At 39.0% G+C, this 21,552-nt stretch overlaps 2 long non-coding RNA genes across 2 annotated transcripts in view; both read right to left on the minus strand.

Annotated features, from left to right (window-relative positions):
• LOC139141812 (uncharacterized) overlaps nt 1-21,552 on the minus strand; it is a 550,434-nt gene that overhangs the window by 431,547 nt on the left and 97,335 nt on the right. The gene's annotated exons all lie outside the window — the stretch shown is intronic.
• Nucleotides 12,552-13,328, minus strand: LOC139141794 (uncharacterized). The gene is made up of 2 exons (XR_011554244.1): nt 13,264-13,328; nt 12,552-12,891 (listed from the first exon to the last, which is right to left on the minus strand). It is a non-coding gene; the product is annotated as an uncharacterized lncRNA (long non-coding RNA).

Raw genomic sequence — 21,552 nt, forward strand, 5'->3', positions numbered from 1 at the left:
TGATCCATCTACGTCAAAAGAAAATTAGAAGACTGTTCTTGTGATAAATATATAATCCCATGGTATTTTTCTCTGTTTGACGTCATCGTATACCGGTGTTTTTCGCGGAGCCGTACAACTTCGAGCCGAATATATAATTTACACACAAAATATTAAACATCCGAAACCATCGTAATTCAAATAAAATGTAGACAGTATAACTGTAGCTTGAATGTATACCTCAGCTTGCATTAAATTATCACACAAATATGTCGTACAGTATAAATATTACCTCTCCATATACGTCGATTGACCTTTTGTGTTTACATTTAATTTCAAATTGAAACACTTAATTGCAGCTGTATTGCTACAAGAAAAACAATGATGAAAATCGATTAAAGGAGATGTTTTAATTTCCTCATGAATAATACAAATACTGATTAGCATGGCCCCATTCGCAAACGGTCGAAGACCCTGAACAACAGGTCACCATATGATTCCGACGGTCGTATTGTATGTATATAAATGTGAAACATGTCAAATTAAACGCTTTATATGCTAGTGTTTATCTTATATTCTTATTTGACCTATATAAGTAACAAAATCTGCAACTCTAACGCCTTCCTATCCTTTACTCATGCTTTCGGATGTTTAACATTGTCTACATAATCAACGTGACCGATCTTAAAGTCCAAGACTATACTTCATTTGTATAATTACTGCCTTGGCGATTTACAGTAGACATAGCTGCCTGTGATTCTCTAAGACTGCTTACATTCTCAATCTTGAAGTAAAACGTTATCATTTTGCGTTGCGTGATGTATTGTTACGACAGATACTAAATCCATTAGAAATGAGCGGAAGTTGACGTGGACTCAAGTTTAAAGTTAAAGATCATCTCATCCTGTTTTGACAATATTACCAATCTTTAATATTTTATGACGTATCTGTATTTAATTTGAACTGAAGGTTAACTCATTCATTCATGATAATATGATTTTACTTATTTTTGACCTTGACCTAAAATTTGTAGGGGAAAGTAGAGCTGTTCGTAACTGCCATCCCACTGGCACACACGGAAAATATGCCCTCCCACTGAATTTTCATGCCCACTGCCCTCCAGTATTTATGGTCTTCCCGCTCCCCATTCCCCACAGCAATTCAAGCTCCCCACTGCCCCTCTTCCCACTACTGAAATTCCCCATTGCCCAATAGATGCCCTTTAGGCAACCAAGAACAACGCAAAACCTTGCGAGCAGCTAGTAGTATACCTTGGAACATTGCTCTGCTCTAACTTAGGCGCTTAATCTCCCCTCATGTTCTATCAACCACGGCTTTCCCCTCCCCCTATACGCATTATCGGGTACCCACAGTCAAAAAAAATTCTCCCCGCCCACTGAAAAAAATGAAATTTCTTCCCCGCCCACAGTAAATATCGATTTTTTTCTCCCCGCCCGCTGATTAGTTTTGAAATTTGCCCGCCCGCTGAAAAACTGTGCACGAACATCTTTTTGCACGAACAGCTTAGTTGGCGGCACCTGCAATGTAAAGAATCAGCATTTGGTTGAGGCAAATTGAGAAATGATGATATCGAAATGGAAAGTGCGAATTCTATATAAAATGGCATGGATATGATGCTGAATATTACACATGAGAACCGGAAGAAACTAAGCTCTTAATGAAGTAGCTTTGTAAAGTTTGTAAAGACAACGCCAAATGAGAAAACAAAATCCAGTACAGATTATAGGTTTGCCTACCCATAAAATCCGCCAGAAAGGAATGGAAAGATGAAAGAATTTCCTGTGTTTTGATTTCGTGGTACTTCAGAAATCGCCCATGCCAATCTAGATCGGCACAAACGTCGAAGGCTCAAGTCCAACTCAATCTCCCCAATTGCCGTGAAAAACTGCAGAGAAATTTTGTCCTGATACCCTTTAAATGCTAGCTAATACAACAATCATACTAAACAAGAATACTCCAGGCAAGTGTTGGGGGTCAAAGGTCAACTTGTTTTATTTAGAGTTGACAGGCTACCAAGCCAAATGCGCCAAACCCCCAACAATGCATGGAGTGACTAGCCCTCGTCATGTCTAAGCAACAGCTAAAGCCATGCACTTGGCAACTTTAAGCTTAGTGTCCTCGTTAGCAACTGTATAGCGTTCATAGGCATCTGAGGCCCAGTCACCCTGTAATTTAATGAGGATGGGAGGAATACCCAAGTTGAATGCAAATGAGGCTCCTCCTCTACGGAAGGAATGGCCCGAGTACTCAGAAGGGTTGTACCCGCAGTCTCTTAAAACCGATTTCAGTGTCTTGGTGAATTTGGAATGTGTTAAGGTACATAGCCCAGTTTGTCTACTACCAGCTGGTGTGACATATGAAAACAGATGAGATGTGTTACAGTGTGATGGTGAGAGGCTAACCATATTTTGATAAGCCGCAATAGGGCAAAGGCATGAGTTTTGGACTCTAGCGAGCGGCAGCACTAACACCCGCTCTCCATACTGGATAGTTTTTGTGTGCCGAATAGTTAAATGAGCAACAGAACCAGAGATTGCAAAATCATCTCTGCGCAAGTACTTGTCTGTAGAAGGCAGTCTATTTGTTGCACTGAGCAGAGTCCCCTTCCTGGCAAAGGTAAAAAACGTGATGAGACATGCGCTCCAAAAGGTTGCATTAAACGGGATGGTGAGGTCCAGATGAGCATGGATATTGTGCAGGACGTGTGGGGTGATTGGTAACTTCTGCTTGGGGGACCCCATGAGTGTGAGCGATGCCTCGTTTGACAATTTCTAACAACAGTTGTTTTCAAGGGGGTTTGGTGCATCCACCTCTTCATGCATTAAGCAAATAATATTCAGGTATCCTGGAATGCTGGACTGCTTTAAAGTCCTGGCCAGAAGACCGCATAGCGACAGACAGTAATCTGGGCACATGGTACCTGACGGATTCCAAAATACAGACAGAAGCGTAGATAGGCTAGACATTGGGAGCTGTATGTGCGCTTTGTAGATTCCGCATAGGCTGCTCCTTTATATGCGGTAATGTCACTATCCAACTTCTGTATTTGGGATTGAACAGGTCCTGCAATAGAAAGAATAGGTGCAGTCAGACATATGTAAGTGCCAGTTCCTGATGAGGTCAGTGCTATGAAGGCCAAGGTATTCCATTGCTTTTAAGTAGTTACTGCACTCATGCAGTCTAGAGAGAGAGTTCACACTGTTTTCCTTTGTAGGCACATATCTTGCCGTAATGTAAAAGTTACTGGTGACTGAGAGCCAAAAAATCTCCCGTGAGCCATGCCATAGCTTGTTTATTGTGTAAAGTACATGAGTTCACTATATACATAGTGGCTGTATTGTCTGTGTACACTACAATGTGCCGTTTGTCCCAAGATGAGTGCCTTTGCCGACAAGCGAGTAGGACAGTGAATAATTCCATTAATTTAATATGCATATCAGCTAGCATAGGGAAGTCAGCTCGCCACTGACTGTAGAACCAGTCATCGTTCTAACGCCCGCCGCCGCTTTGGAGCAGGCATCTGTGATGAAAACCTGTTGTGGCAACAGTGTCTCGTCGATAAAGAAACGCCATGCTGTTGAAAGTTTCACTAAAGTTTGTCCACCAGCTAATGTCCACTTTTGCTTGAGCATTCAGCCGCACATGATGAGATTGACGATCTACTGTGTTTGTAACATCAATAAGTCTACGCAGAAAGGTTCGCCCGCCGCGAATGACCCTAGAGGCCCAGTTCAGCTTCCCAACTAGTTGTTGTAGTTCGCGTTTTGTAGCACGACTTCTTATTACGTCAGAGTTTTAAATATTCACGCAAGTCCCGCAGTTTGCTGTGGTCAAGGGACAGTGTCCGTGTAACTGTGTTTATTTGCACTCCCAGGAAGGTAAGGCACTGTGAGGGAGGAATTACTTTGTCCTAGTTTATTGTAAAACCTATCTGTTGCAGGAGGGTGAGTAGTGCCTGGAAGGCATCTTCGCACGCCTGAAGTGATTTCGCAATAATTAAAAAATTATCAAGATATACTATCACTGCCTGGTATCCCTTAGGTTGCATCATACGTGTGACACTTTGTGTAATTCTGTGAAGATTTCTGGACTTTTGGCCGCGCCAAATGGAAGCCTAGTATCAGTCATATATGTCCATTCTGTATCGCCGGTGAATTTATACTTCAGTCCCGTTGCTCGCTGAGAGTCTTTACTGATTGGTACTGATCGGTATGCCGACTTTAAGTCAACTTTAGCTAAGAAGGCACTAGGTGTACATAACGAAACAGCGTGATCAATGGTTTCGTAATTGAAAGAAGTGGTGGTAGCATATGAGTTGACACTAAGGTCCTTTGGCTGACTGCAGTCATGTATAAATATGATTTTGTTTGAGTCTTCCATGGGAATGGCCCAAAGGCTACTGATAATGTTTGGTTTTGTTGTTACTCGAATGTAGTTGCCGCAAGCAATTTGTGTGTAATTTGGTCCTCTACAATTGCGCAGGTACTTGCTTGGTTGACTGATGCATAGTTGCTTCTTTCCACTCGAGATAGGGGGATACCAAGCGAAATAATATCAAAGCCATTTCTATGCCAGTAATCAGAAAATCGTGGTCAAAATCCGAAGCGAGTTCATGTTTCCAAGTTGCTAAACTGTTCCGTCAGAGGGCTAGTGATTCTGTCCTAGGCTTGAGCATTTGAAGCCTAGTGAGCAGTTGCTGCCTTATGTCTATACTGAGGGTGATCTCTCTGACAGCCTTCCTGAATACACACATGTGCATAGCGGCAAGAGGTGCCATTACAACCATTTGCGTTTTGAAAATCAAAACAAATTTCCTTTCCTCTGGCATCGAGGCTGCGTGATTTATTGGATACCTTGCCTTTTTGCAATGGTGTCTGGCGTTTCTCTAAATGGTAGAGTGATAGGTGGAGGTCAACAGAGCCCCTTTGATTTCGGAGTGGCCTGCTTTTTCCGGTATTCATGGTCGTACGTCATCACAGATGGGGTAGCAAATGACTGAATATAGTCGCCAATGTTTATTGTGTGGTCAAGACAATCGGAGATATCCTCTTGCACGCCCCACGTGTTATCAGCACCTTCAAAATTCTAGTGTTAGCTGACACCCATTGGCTAATGTTACCTGGTCTGGTTTGGGACGTTGCTTGGACGTACGCATGACCAATTTCGTATCTCCTCTGTTATCAGTTCAGTTTCATGTGTGGAATCAAATGAACCCTTCTTCGTTGTTACATACTCAGGGATGAGAAGAGGTGTCTGATATGGACAAGGCGAACTCTCAAACCTCATCATAGAGGCAGACGACTATGTGCACGAAACTCGCGTACAAATTTTGAAAAGGGAAAACACTCTGAAACGGTTATCTACTTCATAGTCTTCGTCCTGATCCTGGCAATGACGCAGCAGGTTAAAAATAACTCCCGCTACCAAAGCTAAATTCTACCTATATTTCTGGCACAGTTATCGGAATGTGCAATTTTGGCAAGTTACGCATATTATACTGTCTGTCGTGTGGATGTCTTTTAGGGAAGTCATTTTCTGTCAAGTTCAGACTAACAAGTCAAAAAACTGTGTCATTTCTTGCATTTTCCTCTTAGTCAGAAAAATGCTGATATTTCGGAAAAATACATATTTGGCCAGTCGCACTGTCAACAAATGCCCTGCAAAAGTACCTCCAATGACTGAAAATGTAACAGTCATTGAAGAATCGATAGTCAGGCTTGAGTTAATCCGACTCTTTCCAGATCCGCACGGCACCTGCTGAAGAGCACACTTGACAACCATGATAGAGTGTGCAAATTCTTAAGTCCTGAGGTGCCAAATAGTAAAAAACTCCCCACAGTGACCTTCCGAACAATTTTTTTCTTAGTACAAGATGTATATGACTTAAATGCTACTAAAAAACTTTAAACAAGATTGGAACTAATTTTTGACGATTGATGGTGAAATAGTGTCGGTCTAATCTGCAAATGTCACCTCACCTACTTTTTTTTTTAAGTTGCACAATTGTTTTAAAGAGCAATTGTAATATTTGCAACATTCACCTGTGGAGCACCTAACACTTCTAAGAGCTTTGAAAAAATAAGATCCAATTATCAAGATAATCGCAATCATACCAATCCATAATCCAATGACAGTAGGTCAGAATTCGTAAGACAGTAGTTGTAAACATATACACAAAACAGCACAGAACAGACAGTAAATAGACGGTACACAAACTAAGTCATATTCATGAAAGAAAGATATATATGACCTCTGGCCAGAAGACCAAGAAGTGATGTCAGGTGTTTCGAAAATAGTAAGCGCATCCTGCCCACATGTGGCACCCGCCATATATCAATCTATAAGTCAGATAGGTAGTGGTCACTAACTAAGGCCCAATGTCACCGATGCCATCAGTGATCATTTGTCGAAGAGAGATATTGTATTTATCTACCAGCTTGCGATACCTGCCAAAAAAGCGTTTGAATGAAGAGACAAGTCTTGCTCTGGTGTAACCTTGATTTAACAGTTTGTATGAGAGATGGCCATGTCTCTCTACAAAATCACCATATGAACTGCATGCTCTAGCATATCGAATAAGCTGGGAAATGTATACCCCATAAGCTGGTGAGAGTGGAATATTACTTATGAGGTGTGGAAAATTGATGATACTAAAGTTGAAATCATCTCTCTTGTCATATAGCCTAGTAGAAAGGTGACCATTAGAGTCAAATTCAAGTAAAATGTCCAGATATGAAGCAGAAAAGGCCGTTTCTGTAGTTTCTTTAATGTCCAATTCTGGAGGATAAATCATAGCGAGATATTTACTGAATTCAGAGTTATTCATTGAAATAACATCGTCTATGTATCTATATGTTAGATTGAAAGTTCGAGCTACAGAGACCTTTTTCTGTTTGATTAGGTTCTTGATAAATTCTGCCTCGTATGAGAACAGAAATAAGTCTGCAAGCAAGGGAGCACAGTTAGTGCCCATAGGAATTCCTATACACTGTTGGAAAATGTGTCCTCCAAATTCTACAAATATGTTGTCAATGAGGAAATCAAGCATACTGATAATGTCTTTCTCGGTATGATACAATTTAGCGTCAGTAACATTTTAAACAAAATATATAGGTTTATATATATAAGTTTTAATAGGTGTTATTTTGAAACAGATCTTGATTTCAAATTTTCCAAGAGTTCCTTTGAATTTTTTAATATCCACATTTGATTTATACCACTCCGAGAAAAGACAACATGACAGTATGCTTGAAGTCTCCGTTTAACAGTACTAAGAACAGAAGTCAGTATCTTCGATAACTCTGTTGTTGAACATTTTGAAGATCCTGCGATAAGCCTAGCTTTGTAACGTGTTTTGTGGAGCTTTGGTATCCAGTATAAGCTAGACAACTTATTATGGTCATCCTTTGTTGTAATATTAAAATTATCCATGAATGACTTACGTTTGCCAAAATTTCAGATTTGCTGAACATTGATTGTCTGTAAGTGGAGTTGGTGGAGGTCTTTGTCACACCAAGTTCGTCTATAAGACATTCAAAATAATTCTTCTTCTCAGACAAATACAATGTTATTGGCAGCTTTATCATTAGGAACGACAACATATTTGTCATGGATATCATTCAAACACTTAACAGCATCAGGATCTTTAAATACAAAATAGGGTCTCCTGCAAACATGTGATCTTCGTCGACCAATACGGCCACGCACTATTTTCCTCACAGATTTGACCCATTCTGACAGTGTGTCCAACTCTACATCCTCCCTTTTAGCCCATTTCCTGGCATATTCTTCATCAGAGTCCATAATCATCCTAAAATTATGGTTCCAGGTGATCCTGCGAGGTTATCTGAACTTGGGTCCACAAGATAATATCTTACCTTGACAGCTTTTTGCTACACAAATTTCTGCGAGAGCTTTTGCCAGCTTAATGAGTTAGAGGTGTGTGTGTCAATATGTACGCACTGATAACAATGAATTTTTAAATTTGACGCCTAAACCAAGCATGGCCAGTGATTGGACAGAAGCCATTCCACTTATCACCAACACCCCCACCAAGTGTATAACATTTTGTCATCGGGTCCCAAACGCTATTTTTAGTGCAACTTCAGACATGAGCTGAGCACAATCACCTAAGTTTTCTAGACAAGGCATAAAGAAAATTTTCACTGGCGCTTATCAAAGAAGCAGGTCTTTAGTCAAGATTTCAAAACTTCAGTACTTGATGCTGACCGAATATGACTAGAAAGTCTATTCATCTGTGTAGTCGTAGCTCTCGGTTTCCCGGACGAATATGGATTGCAACGGAAAACCCCAAGTAATGCAACGGAAAAAGAGAGTTTCCATCGCAACGTACACGAGCTATGGCTGCTGCTACAGCGACATATGAGAAAGAACGATCATCATAATTTGAGTCTTGTTGGTTGAGTTTTAGGAGAAACTTCGTCTCTTGAACGGAAAGATCTGAATTCAGTTTTATGAAATCAAAAACTTTAGTGTATACACAGTCCATCATAACAGACTGGTCTGTACCAGTGTAATACTGTCAGTAAAATTGTCTCGGATTTATTGGAGAGAATGGAGAAAATTGAGACATGATTCTTGAAGTTGACCGGCAATGTTAGCAGTGAGTTGAGTTTTCTGTTTGTTTGTGATTTAAATAGTGAATAAATCACCATGTCAAAATTAGACTACAATATATCGAAATTGGACCATATATAGATCTCACATGGCTACACTAGGCTTACATTCGATAAAAGATTAGAACAGTTAACCGCCGCTACGTACAAAGCTGGGATCGAGGTACGGGCCCGGGTACGGGTAGAACTAATCCTTGTCCCGGAACGCTGGCGGTTAAAAGGCGAAATTGGTCAGTTTTGTTTTAGTGTTATGTCCCCTTCGCCGAAATGTTCTGCACCTGTGAATGCCGGACCCTTGTCCATAACAGAGCAGAAAACATCAAAACAGTTTTGTATATAGTCATTCAAGTCACTTGAACTGGACCATTGATTCATGTCATACCGTCGTACCGATCGACACGATCGCAAGCGCAGCACTCGTCGCTGACGTGTAATGCATACCATTCAATGTCAGCTTAGAGCGTACGGACATACAGGAGCGCGTTCATGTATGGCCGTAGTTTGAGGGACTGTGGGCTTAAATACTCGAAATTATCGTGTGTCGCAACGCATTTCTTTTCATTTTCGACCAAAATGGTGACTTTGGTATTTTACAACATAACATGCACTTTTAATAGTTTGCTAGTATCCGTTTTAACTCAATGGACAATGGACACATCGTTTGGGTCGCCGTTCTCAACTACCGAAAATCCAGTCGTTGTGGACTGACCAGGTGGGAGTGCAGAGAAATACTTAGAAGAGCCAAGTGTAGAATTTATGACCTAGCAGGAGATAATTTGTTTGCGTTCCTGCTAGCCTTATCCGAAGCATTCTTTGTACTTTATCGCCCTCGTTCACGCTGAATATTCATAGACATGGGCACTATCCGGTTCCCGGGGCCTGAACCGGATAGTGCCCAAATCAAAATTTGTACGGCCAAAAGCTGGAATGACGAAGGTGATGATGTTCAACCAAGTTCAGATCACCAGTGATGGCATAGCCAATTTGAGAAAATTTGAAGGGAGATGTAGAGCAGTCACACACAGGATGCTGGTGCTTGAAGGAATTCATCAATTGTAATTGAAATATTTTATTGGAGATTGTTGGAGATTGGAGATTGTAGATTGAAGATTGTTCAAATCGTATTGTTCAAAAATGTCGGTAATAATGAAAGGTTAAAAATTACATCAAATATACATTGTAATCTCTGAACTTTGGGGAGTAATAATGGCAAATAAGGTAAAAATTAAATAATTTCATTTAGTCACGCTTGTTTCTTTAAAATTTAAGTCTTTTCTGTGAACAGTTTTGCAGTTTTACTTTTGTGTTATTGTACGATGAGAATGAAAAAATTGCATTCACTTCATGAACTTGAAAACTGTGACGTTTCATTCTGGTATTTTAGTTAATTAAGCAGAGTGACCCCGTCTGTTTTTCTTTAATATTTGATAATTTTAATATGCTAGAATTTAAAAATCAGGAATATACTCAATGTCAAGTCTGCCGGTCCTCCATGTGTTGCTCTCAGGCCTGATCTTGTGTTCAAGTATCAGTGTCAGGAGCGTCATGCATTTGACCGAAACTCTTCTGAAACTACATCAGAGTCAGAACTATCACCGTCTCTACCGTGACAGTGACACTGCAAGAATATGCAGTAGCAGGGCTCTAGTTGTATTAATTTGATAACTGTGACAATATGTTTTCAGTTTATAGGACTTCGATGCTGTTCTTCTCCATACATCATGTTGAACTGTCTAGTATACACTTGCACACAGCATGTATTTGTAAACGAGCATTATTATGATTGACAATTACTTTCAGCTAGTCCGGAATTAAATTCAGTCATCACAAAAGTATTTAACATATGCCAGCTTTGTTACTAAACTATACATTATGTGTTTCAGCATGTTGTAGACAGACAACAAGAAACTGCATTTGACACATGGCGCAGAAATATTAAAAAAATTATCAACAGTTGAAGCTTCTGCCCCACGAAGCCTAATTGATTTTATTTCCGTAAAAAGTCATTAAACGCGATAAAACAGTTTGCTGGATTTTGCTCGATTATTACTGACATTAAAACCATTGAATGACAATAAAATGTTACTTATTTTTCATTGAAATACCGAGCTAACAGGCTTTTGGATCGGAAAATGTAAGCAAAAGGAACCCAAATATATTCTGCCCTTCTCCTCTTTTGACAGAACTAAAGTTTCACATCCACCCCACAACTACCCCAAGAAATTTCGAAACCCCCTTCCGCACATTTTTTGTGAACGCAGCCTTAGAATTACTTTGATTGTGTGACGGGGTCGTAATCGGCAACAGAACTGAATCTTGATCTAAACCCGGCAAAGCATTGGCGCGGATAAGATCGGCATGGGATACAAACTGCACTGCAACGTATGACTTCATTTGAGGCGTTGCCGGTTAATCAACACGCCCCCATGCGCCATGCAGACGCCATATATTACACTCAGCTGGTTCCCTGGACTCTCTCACACCTGGCCTAGCTGTTGATCAATAGCTGTTGTTCTTTTTTTTTCGGACGGGATTTCTACCCTTTACGTTTATACATTTTTAACATAAAGGTCAAAATCAACCCGTAGACAGACGTTCTGTCCGAAAACACCACAGCTACGGACCAACAGCTAAGCCGGAACCCTCGGCTGCTACGCATATCATTGTGACCGGTGTAGCCCTGTTCTCTGTGAGCGAGTGCAGCCTGCTATGCTGGCTTTGGAAGCGCGAGGCTTCACCAACTCAGCCTGCTCTTGCTGAGCCAGACCATACAAGTAGTAGCCAGTTAGGGGCTTTGAGAGAGTCTCAGCTACTGGAAAGTTCAAATGCACTTGTAAAGCACTACTTGAACCATCAGCACTATTCGTGTATTAGCGTTAGTATTGCCAGGGTCCTTGTATGGGTCTCGTGAAACACACAATCTATGTGCAGTATTGTGAACGCAACCCTTTGTATGTAAATTCAGTTGCGACCAACATTATATGAAACATTTAAAATTCTCTATCTTGTTTCGAAAACGAGGATTTATATACATTTAAATTTCCGAGTCTCTGCTGTTTGAAAACGAGTTTGTATGTACAATATTGCAGTTGTATCACAAAGGCGTGGCCCTATGTAAAAAAGTTTGCAGTTGTATTACGAAAGTTAGACCCAATATATATAATTTGGCAGCTACATGAAATCGACGTATGTATGTATGTACGCATGTATGTATGTATGCATGCATGTATGCATGCATGCATGCATGCATGACATAGTGTTATATCATTATTATTCATGAGCTGTCATTACTATTCATACGGGCATGTATATCTGTCTTGGTCCACGTGTACTCAAGTCAGTCTCCATCACTCTATGTACGTAGCCTAGTGCTTAGTGTTTAAAGTAGTATTTTAGACTATAGTACTTGTTGTTTCCAGTCGTCTTCAACATTGGAATACCAACCTTGCCGCCCCCGAAACGCTACCACATAACCGACAATACCATCATAACCTCTGTTATATCACAATATGTATGTATGTTTACACTATATGCTTGCGGGTATGATTATATGTTTTGAATATGAATGCATACAGATTTATCACCAGCATATATATATATATATATATATATATATATATATATATATATATATATATATATATATATATATATATATATATATATATATATATATACATATATATATATATATATATATATATATATATATATATATATATATATATATATATATATATATATATATATATATATATATATATATATATATATATATATATATATATATATATATATATATATATATATATATATGTAACCCAGGTAGTTAAACTGTCAGTCAACTAAACCTGGACCCAAGTTCATATTATCCAATCAACAACAAAGGAAAGAATGATTATCGTACAATTTGCGTTGCAGTTTAACGTTGAGGTTTATTTCACTACACACTAATGATGATAAAAAAGTCTACAATGATTAGCCGGCAATACTGTTTAAACATACAGAAACTCTAGACACGCCCCTATCCAAGTTCATATCAATTACAGTGTTCACTCAATAGACACTCTCCAGAATTGTTCAGGGTTCAGAGTCCACGTCGATCCTGTTGCTACGGTTACAAATTCCGTGATGTAACCTCTTCCAGTTCGGGTGGGAAACTGATTCACACAAAACGTCCTCCAGACAGTTCTCCTTTGGGATTATCTCATTAGCAGTCCAAACGCTTCCGTCAATGGGTTGGTATGTCGGGAAACTAGAAGTTCATAAGCCATGCAAAAAGAGAAGAGCACTTACAAGTTACATAAGCTCTTTGAGTCAGCAGATCGTGATATCAACTGGATCTTAATCCATGGCATGGCAATGCCATTCTAGTCACTATGTCAAGGTGAACAAGTTCATTTTCTGTTGAACTATTGGTATTCAGGAATCAAAACAAAAAGTACAAAACTACTAAACAAATCAATCTATTGCTGTGGAAGCTTGAGATTCAGAATGGCTCACAGTCCAATCGGGAAAGCACATGGCCTCTCCAATTTGCCTCACAATGGGTGTGGTCTCAAACTTCAAAAAATACATCATGAAAACACGTTACAAATCCAGTATTGCAACAAATGTGAAAACCTACCTAGAAGTTCATAAGCCATGCAAAAAGACCAACCACGTCGTCTTGGTTACTGGCAAGAAGAACTATCTGTCGCAGTATCTGTCTGCTTGCAGTGCATTGTGGGAGATAACGGCAATCAAGGAATTCCATCTGATTACTTAACTGTCAGAAGGGATGGAAGATCAAATCACGTGACTCACTTCGTAACCGGGGTTACATATATGTATGTATGTATGTATTTAAAAATTCTCTCTATATACATTATATACATTTCTCTGTTCTACCTCTGAAATAAGCGTGATTGTATAAATTAATGCTTTTATATTTGGTGCCTACTGTGCGCCGTCGGATTTCCCGAGATCAGCACTTAAACGCCAATATCCCCTACAAAAGGGGGATTATGATAAGAATATGCTAATGTAAAAAAGCTACGCTGTGAATAAGACGCCCTCGATTTGCTCCAAGATTTTTCGACGTGCGAACGGCGTTAATTTCCGTTAAATCTCATACATGACACCTGTGAATGTATAGCGACTGCCTCTATGTCGATAAAACGTTGAAAAACGCTGCTATTTAATACAGAGAACCCACATTTTCACAAAGCGTGGTTCCAGAATGTCCGTTTTGACCTCTCTTCTAAATATTAATGTGTGCTGCCAATTATGATTACTCAAATTCAATTGCGGCCCGGGCGATTTTCATCCCTGCCGAGCACAACTAACAAAGCGTACTACTTATCAATAAAATAAGATTTTTGTTAAGAAGAATGAAGAGGAAAGGCAAATGATTATAACCTCAGAAGACGATATCAGAAACATGAACTAGCGGGGATATAGTAAAATGACATTATAGACACCATGATTGTGACTGAAGGTAATACTGAAATACAAACTTTTAAATACAATTGCGACAGAGCTAAACTTTCAAGTCCCCCACTACTACCCCAAGAAATTTCGAAACCCCCTTCTGCACCATTTTTGTGAAGCAGTCTAAGAATAACTATGATTTAACTCTAGTAGCTTAACTTCAATCCGCCAAAGTCAATTTTCTGCTCTTCACGTGAATGTTAGATCAATTGCGAAACATTTTGATGATTTGGTTTCCCTCATTTCTAATCTTGATCACAATTTCTCCATTTTCGCTTTGACAGAGACTTGGTTACATAATGACTCTGACTGCTGCTTGTATAACCTTCCATCTTATGAATTTGTCACCTGTAACCGTGAACATTCTCAAGGTGGCGGAGCGGCCATGTATATTCATAAGTCTTTGTCTTTTTCACGCATTGACACCATGGTCATTGACAATTGTGAATCAGTTTTTGTTGAAATATGTGTTCCGAGTGACAAGCTTGTTGTTGGTGTTATCTACAGGAAACCAAATACTTCTATTGTGGAATTTCTGAATAGTCTAGATAGGTGTCTAAATCACATGTCACTTAAGAACAAAAATTGTGTACTTCTTGGTGATTTTAACATTGACCTGAGCAGTAATTCAACCAATACTGCCAACTTCCATTCTCTTCTCAATAGCTACAATTTTATGCAAATTATTTCAACTCCCACCAGAATCACTGACAATTCTGAGACCTTAATTGATCTAGTCATTACCAATATTACAGATCGTTTCATTGGCTGTGGCACCCTACTTGCAGATATCAGCGATCATCTGCCAATTTTTGCCTTCTTAAATAATCTCGGTCACTCTTTTTCGCATAGCAGTACCAGCTCTGTCCTCAAAGCTGACTTTTCGCACTATAACCGTGATGCTTTTCTTTCAGAATTAGGCAATGTCTCCTGGCAGCCTGTTTATGATTGTACGAATCCTAATGATTCTTACAAGATTTTCAGCGAACTTTTTAGTGACGTATATTCCAAACATGCCCCTATCAAACAGGCTAGTACAAAGCGTAAAGCTCTCCGTAAACCTTGGATGTCAAAGGGCTTACTTATTTCTGTCCGTAAAAAACACAACTTATTCGCAAAAATGAGAAGATCGCCAGATAACTCCAGCATTCGAGAGTATTATAGACATTACCGCAATCTTTTGACAAAACTACTTAAGTCTGCCAAACGCCATTATTATCATCGCAAATTCCAAAGTGCCTCCGGGAATTCTAATAAATTGTGGAATGTCATTAGTGAAGTCCTGGCGAAGAACAGGGTGACATCACCGAAACAAATAAAGGATGACGATAACACAAATAAGCTTATTACTGATAAAGTCAAGATTGCTGATAAGTTTAACCATTTCTTTACAAACATTGGTCCAAACCTGGCATCATCTATAACCTCACCTGTTAGCTATCATCATTTTCTCAGTGAAAGTCACACCCATTCTTTCTTTTTCCACCCCGTAATTGACAGTGATATTCTCAAAATAATCCAGCGCATGGATCCATCCAAAGCTATGGGGCTTGATCACGTTCACCCTAAAATAGTTGTCGATGCATGTCATGTTATTTCCCGTCCCCTTGCACATATTGTAAATTGCTCTTTGACTTCAGGCATCTTTCCGGACGCTTTGAAGCATGCTAAGGTTACCCCACTCTCCAAAACAGGGTTCTGCTCTTGATCTTGGGAACTATAGGCCTATATCAATTTTGCCCATGATTAGTAAAGTTTTTGAATCTGTAGTTAAAAACCAGCTGTTGTCCTTTCTGGATAAATTCAACATCCTTATTAGTACTCAATATGGTTTCGGAAACATTACAGCACCACACTGGCTCTTGCCGATCTTGTATCTGATCTCTCTGACAAAATGGACGAAGGTTATATTACATTTGGTATTTTTATTGACTTACGTAAGGCTTTCAACACGATTGATCATAACATTCTCCTTCATAAACTTTCTCACTATGGTATCAGAGGACGCGCCCTCAATTGGTTCGAAAGCTATCTTGAAAATCGGCAACAAGTGGTTGATATAGATGGGAACTCGTCATCCCCAATGCAGTTGAAATGTGGTGTGCCTCAAGGTTCTATACTTGGACCTATCCTTTTCCTCCTTTACATCAATGATATTACTTCCTCAACTGATGCTTTCAGCTTTCGTCTTTTTGCAGACGACACTAACCTCTTCAGATCCATTGATACCCCAACTGTTGACTTAGATTATTTAAATGTCCATTTTAACAAGGTGTGTATATGGTGTCGAGCAAATAAGCTCACTATTAGTCTTGAGAAAACTAATTACATGATTATTAAAACTCAGCAGAAGCAGATACATGTTCACGGATCATTAGTTGTTGGTAGTGCGACTATAAACGGTGTGTCCTCAACAACTTACCTGGGGGTATCGATTGACCCTTCATTAACATGGAAATCTCATATCGAGAGAGTACGAAGTAAGATTAGTCCCATTGTTGGCATCATTTCGCGTATACGCCACTATGTTCCTAAAACTGCTCTTCTTTTATTATATAATAGTCTCATCTTGCCCCACCTTATGTACTGTCTCGAAATTTGGGGGAATGCTTATCGGTCCACCCTTAAACCGCTTCTCCTTATTCAAAAGAAACTTGTAAGGTTAATTTCTTTTTCTGCTTTTGATGCCCCCTCAGCTCCCCTGTTCGCCAAATTTGGTATCCTTGACATCCATGCACTTTGCAAACAACAGTCCTGCTTGTTCCTATATGATCTTAATACAGGCCACTATGCACATAGTCTTTACCACTATTTACCTCGTCCTGTTCCCCATAATTACTCAACTCGCTCAAGATATCAGTGGAAATTTACCAGTTCCCAAAGTAAAGCTCATCATCAACCATCACAACTTTAAATATGCAGCAACTCGGCATTGGAATTCCCCTCTTTCAGCCATAAAACATATTACTAATAGACATCAGTTTAAAAAACATCTGAAAAGATATCTCCTGGCAGAGTAATGTTTTCTATTTTCCATCCATATTTTATTTTTCTCGCTGTGCATTTGTCTGTGCTATACAATGTATTTTTCATTATTTTCTATAGATCTGCTTATTTATGCCTACATGGCATACTGAGAAAGAGTTTTAACTTCTCAGCAATATGTATATTTATCCGCATTTGTTGTTAACATTTGTTAATAGAAGTGATTTCTGTCATTCTTCGTTGTATCTCGCAACAAGATAGGTCTAAATAATCATTACGGACCATAGACTCGACTAGGTATGTATACCTATTTTCTATGGTCCTCACCAGAGTTAGAACTTGCTAAATTCACTATTTGAGTCAGATTTCAACATTAATGTATTTAACTTTGGTGAAATAAACAGTCATATCATATCATATCATTTGAAATCACCGTTATGTACCTTAACACACGCATACTCAGCAACATACAACGTACACGATAAGACACATGTAATGAAAACGCAAGAAAAGGCATTCCTTTTTTTGGTGTGATTGGTGGCCCTGAGAAGAACCGTTTTGTATGTGGTCCTGTAAAAGTTATGATTATTCAATGATTGATAGCCCTGCGTACCGAACTGTGTGTTCCCGGCGTTATAACGCCTCCTGTGCTGTGGTGAGAGGCCGTATAAGGCCGGGAACACACAGCACCAGTATGCAGGGCTAGAACATTGAGGGTCTTCACACGTTGTTTGGAAGGTAATTAAAATTTCATTTCTTCCTTCAGACATCGAAACTGAATCGTTCTCTCATATTTTGAGGAATTACCGTTGGCATTGTGACAAGTTTGGTCATTGTTGATAACAGTTGATCAATTCAGTTCAAGTGAGTGGACTTGAAATTTCAGATTCCATCACAACGTTACCACTCTTACTGGCTACGTCAACATTGCGTGTTCCATCGATCATCCACACTCAGCGACGACGTCCGCGGCCCTCCACAGCTGTCCTTAGGGACGCATCAGCCTCATTAACTTTCTTTACCAATGTATTTCAAAATACTTGGCTGATCATTTAGTTTGCTTTTTTGATATATTCTGGCTTACACATCGTCACATAGATGGGCATGCATATTTATATATGCTGCTTTTCACGGTAAAAGCAGCATATAAAATATGCATGCCATCTATGGAATTATGGACAACTTTCCACCACGTCTCAGTCACATGTCATTTGCATATTACGAACGATAGTCGATGTTTTCCGAGGTTACCTATCGAGGTAACCGGATATGCAACCTGCACCTACCATACTTCGGGTCATACCGTTGCATACCAAGCTCTAACTGGAGATTGTAACGTTTTAGACCAGTTTCACTCAAAATTTCTTCACCATTCTCTGTAATTTGCTTCGAAATACCTAAACTAACACTTAAAATACGAATAGGCGAAGATTTGGTTTTCAAATTCACAAGTTTGGTTTGCATTTTTTTTGTTAGTTATTTCCTTGCGTCTTATAGCCGGCTGTAAGCTGCAGGCAACCCAGCTTTTTAACCAATGACAGGTATTATCGGCATCATTGCGCTACCTACAAAAAGAGCGATAAACATTCAAACAGTAGAAGGTTCTAACTTACGATTGCTTAAAATCACGATCTGCTGCCGTGCATTTACTAGAGACTGTAATTTATTTGCTAGACTTTCCCCTTATGGTATATGTCTAGTGTGTGCGCCTGTACCGAAACACAATACGCTCATGGCTAGATTTGGACTCAATACAGTGAACAAGGAAAATCCCTCCCGAACTAAGTCAAGACTTTAAATTTTATCTTCCTTTCAAAGCTCGTAACTGTCTATTTCAACAACTGGCTTCCATCACAGCACCTCAACATTCAAATCAACCGCTACTGTTGTAGCTGTTCCATGTTGAAAGCCGGGGTTGAAAACCGGGTCCCATTGGAAATCGCAACAGAATATGCATTCATCGACTCAGACACAAAAAAAGTTAGCAGAAATTCAGATATTTATTGAATAAATTGTATGAGCGAAATCCGTCTCCGAACTCGGCGATACGTATGTATAGCGGCCATTCTGTTTCCCTACTTTCCATGTTTCTTTTGCATACCACAGCAGCCATCGCTGTCTATCGAATCACAAACGACTGTGATTTGAATTCAGTAAATTTTCGATCGGATTCGAACTCACAACGTACGTCATCCAGTCACCTAGCAAACACATCACACAGTCGAGAAAGGTCTGTCAGCCAGACCACAGCCCCATGGCCACTTCGCAAACCCTAGTTATAAGCTAGGCTTGAATCGTGTGAACCCTGCACACTTCCGTAATATTCAGGCAAAGTGATAATCGGTAGCTCCTAGTGTAACAGATAGTTTATATTTCTCTGATAAGCCAAAGACAAGCAAGCTTTTAACCATCCCGCGCAGTTTTTGCCAACAACCAACGTCGCTACGACGTTGCCTATTGCGCGCCCGCGGCGCTGGCCCTCGCTCTTTAGAAAAATATATATTTATTGGGGTTTGGAACTTCTATAAGGTGAGAAAGAAATAAAAATCTTAAAGTGTCTATAAGGTATCTAGCTACCTTAACGTAATACGTAGTATATTCAATGTGCAGTACAGGTTCGGTCAATTTTGCTCAAGATAATCCAGATATATAACCCTACTTAAGAATGCTCGTTCAATATGCAAAATTTCTGGTGCCTTGAAATCTGTCATATAAGACTGGAAAAATCAGTTACATGTTGTATATTGTTTCAGCAATTTTGTCGACAGCAATAGCTGTGGAAATGGCCGTTTGATTATGAGCATGACGAAGTCATCATTTTCCGTGGGGACGTGTGTGTTGAATTTACGGTGCATTGGAAAAGTACAAACTGACACCCTATTTCATCTTTGTAAAATATGACACCTTGTGAGAGATATTTTTCACAAGTCAATCGTGCTGTTTGCAATGAAACTTATTAATTGCTGATTAATATGCAGAAGAAGACTTTTGTCCTAAATACCTGTTTTAAAAATTATTCATGCATGAACAACAAAAATACAATCAATAGTCGACTGCTTGAATTTACTCTGAAGACATTTCATCCAACAAACTCCATAAGCAGCCATGCAGTCGACCCTCAAAAACATTCTTAACTTCAAGCAACGAAGATACTTCGGAAGAGAAAAATAGTGCAGACCTTGAAGTTTTGATATCTGCATGGATGCTGTTTAGTTTGAACTTTAACATGATGAATTTTCGTAAAGATATTTTTCTGCCTGAATCAAAATGCAGACTGTTGTGAATAATGGCTGAAGCATTTGGTGGTAATATGAGGAGTTCTAGGGCTAATAGAAATCATAACAATAAGCCTGAAATTTGTCAAAAACACCACTGAGGGCGCTATTTTCATCGCTATCTCAAAATTTCAGTGGACTTGCCCACACGAAAAATTAATCAGTAGTCAAGCTGACATTGACCTAACACCTGTTAAGAGGATTCGTGCCGCTGAATGTTTTAAAATAGGAAAACGAGCTCAACGCTACTGTGGTGGCCTATTGGAAATGAATTAGTGGTCTTGTGCCATATGTGTCCGGAATGATGAGACTTGCGGACTAGTGTGATGAGGGTTTATCAGTGCTTTATCAGTGCTTGAACTGAATCCGACGTATTGCATTTATAACAAGATAAAGCATGCAACCTTTATTCGTATGCGTTTAAATTAAAGTAACAAATAATTTTACCTTTACTTTAAATAATATACACTGCACTTTCGGGGGCTTGAAAAAATGACCCCAGAATTTGCAGCAAAGAGACACTCAAGACAAAATGCTGTAGAGGAAATTTGATATATCCACTCAGACAAGTCAACATTGCTTAGCAAATGTACTGATGTACTTATATATATATATATATATATATATATATATATATATATATATATATATATATATATATATATATATATATATATTATATATATATATATATATATATATATATATATATGTAATGTTTTACCATCAGGTATGCAAGTATCTCAAAAATGTAGCATTGAAATTAACGGAACAGCCGTGTGTGAACATTTATGCTACAACACTAGTGGTTCTATTCGATGTGCTTGTGAAAATGGGTTTCGTTCTTAATGCCGACAGAAGAACTTGCAGATTTGGTACGTATACATTTTTGCTTTTCAAAGTCAGTTTGTGTTCAAATTAGAAACTATATCGACTGCGAAGTTATTATCAATATAAGTACAGAGGCTTTTAGCACTTACTTTTTTTTCAGCTTGTCTGAAATGTACGGTTGTTTGTTATGTTGAATATGCTACCTTGTTGGTTATTTGAGAAGAATGCTTTAAAGAGTTTATATTTCTATGCTTTTCTTACCCCTGAATGGAAAAGTTAAGAATACGACAGTAAGACGATGTTTAGTAAATATTCCTTAAGCTTTTTAAACTTAGATCGACCCATTCGACACG

This window comes from Ptychodera flava, chromosome 1 (assembly GCF_041260155.1).
Source record: "Ptychodera flava strain L36383 chromosome 1, AS_Pfla_20210202, whole genome shotgun sequence".
NCBI classification, from domain to species: domain Eukaryota; kingdom Metazoa; phylum Hemichordata; class Enteropneusta; family Ptychoderidae; genus Ptychodera; species Ptychodera flava.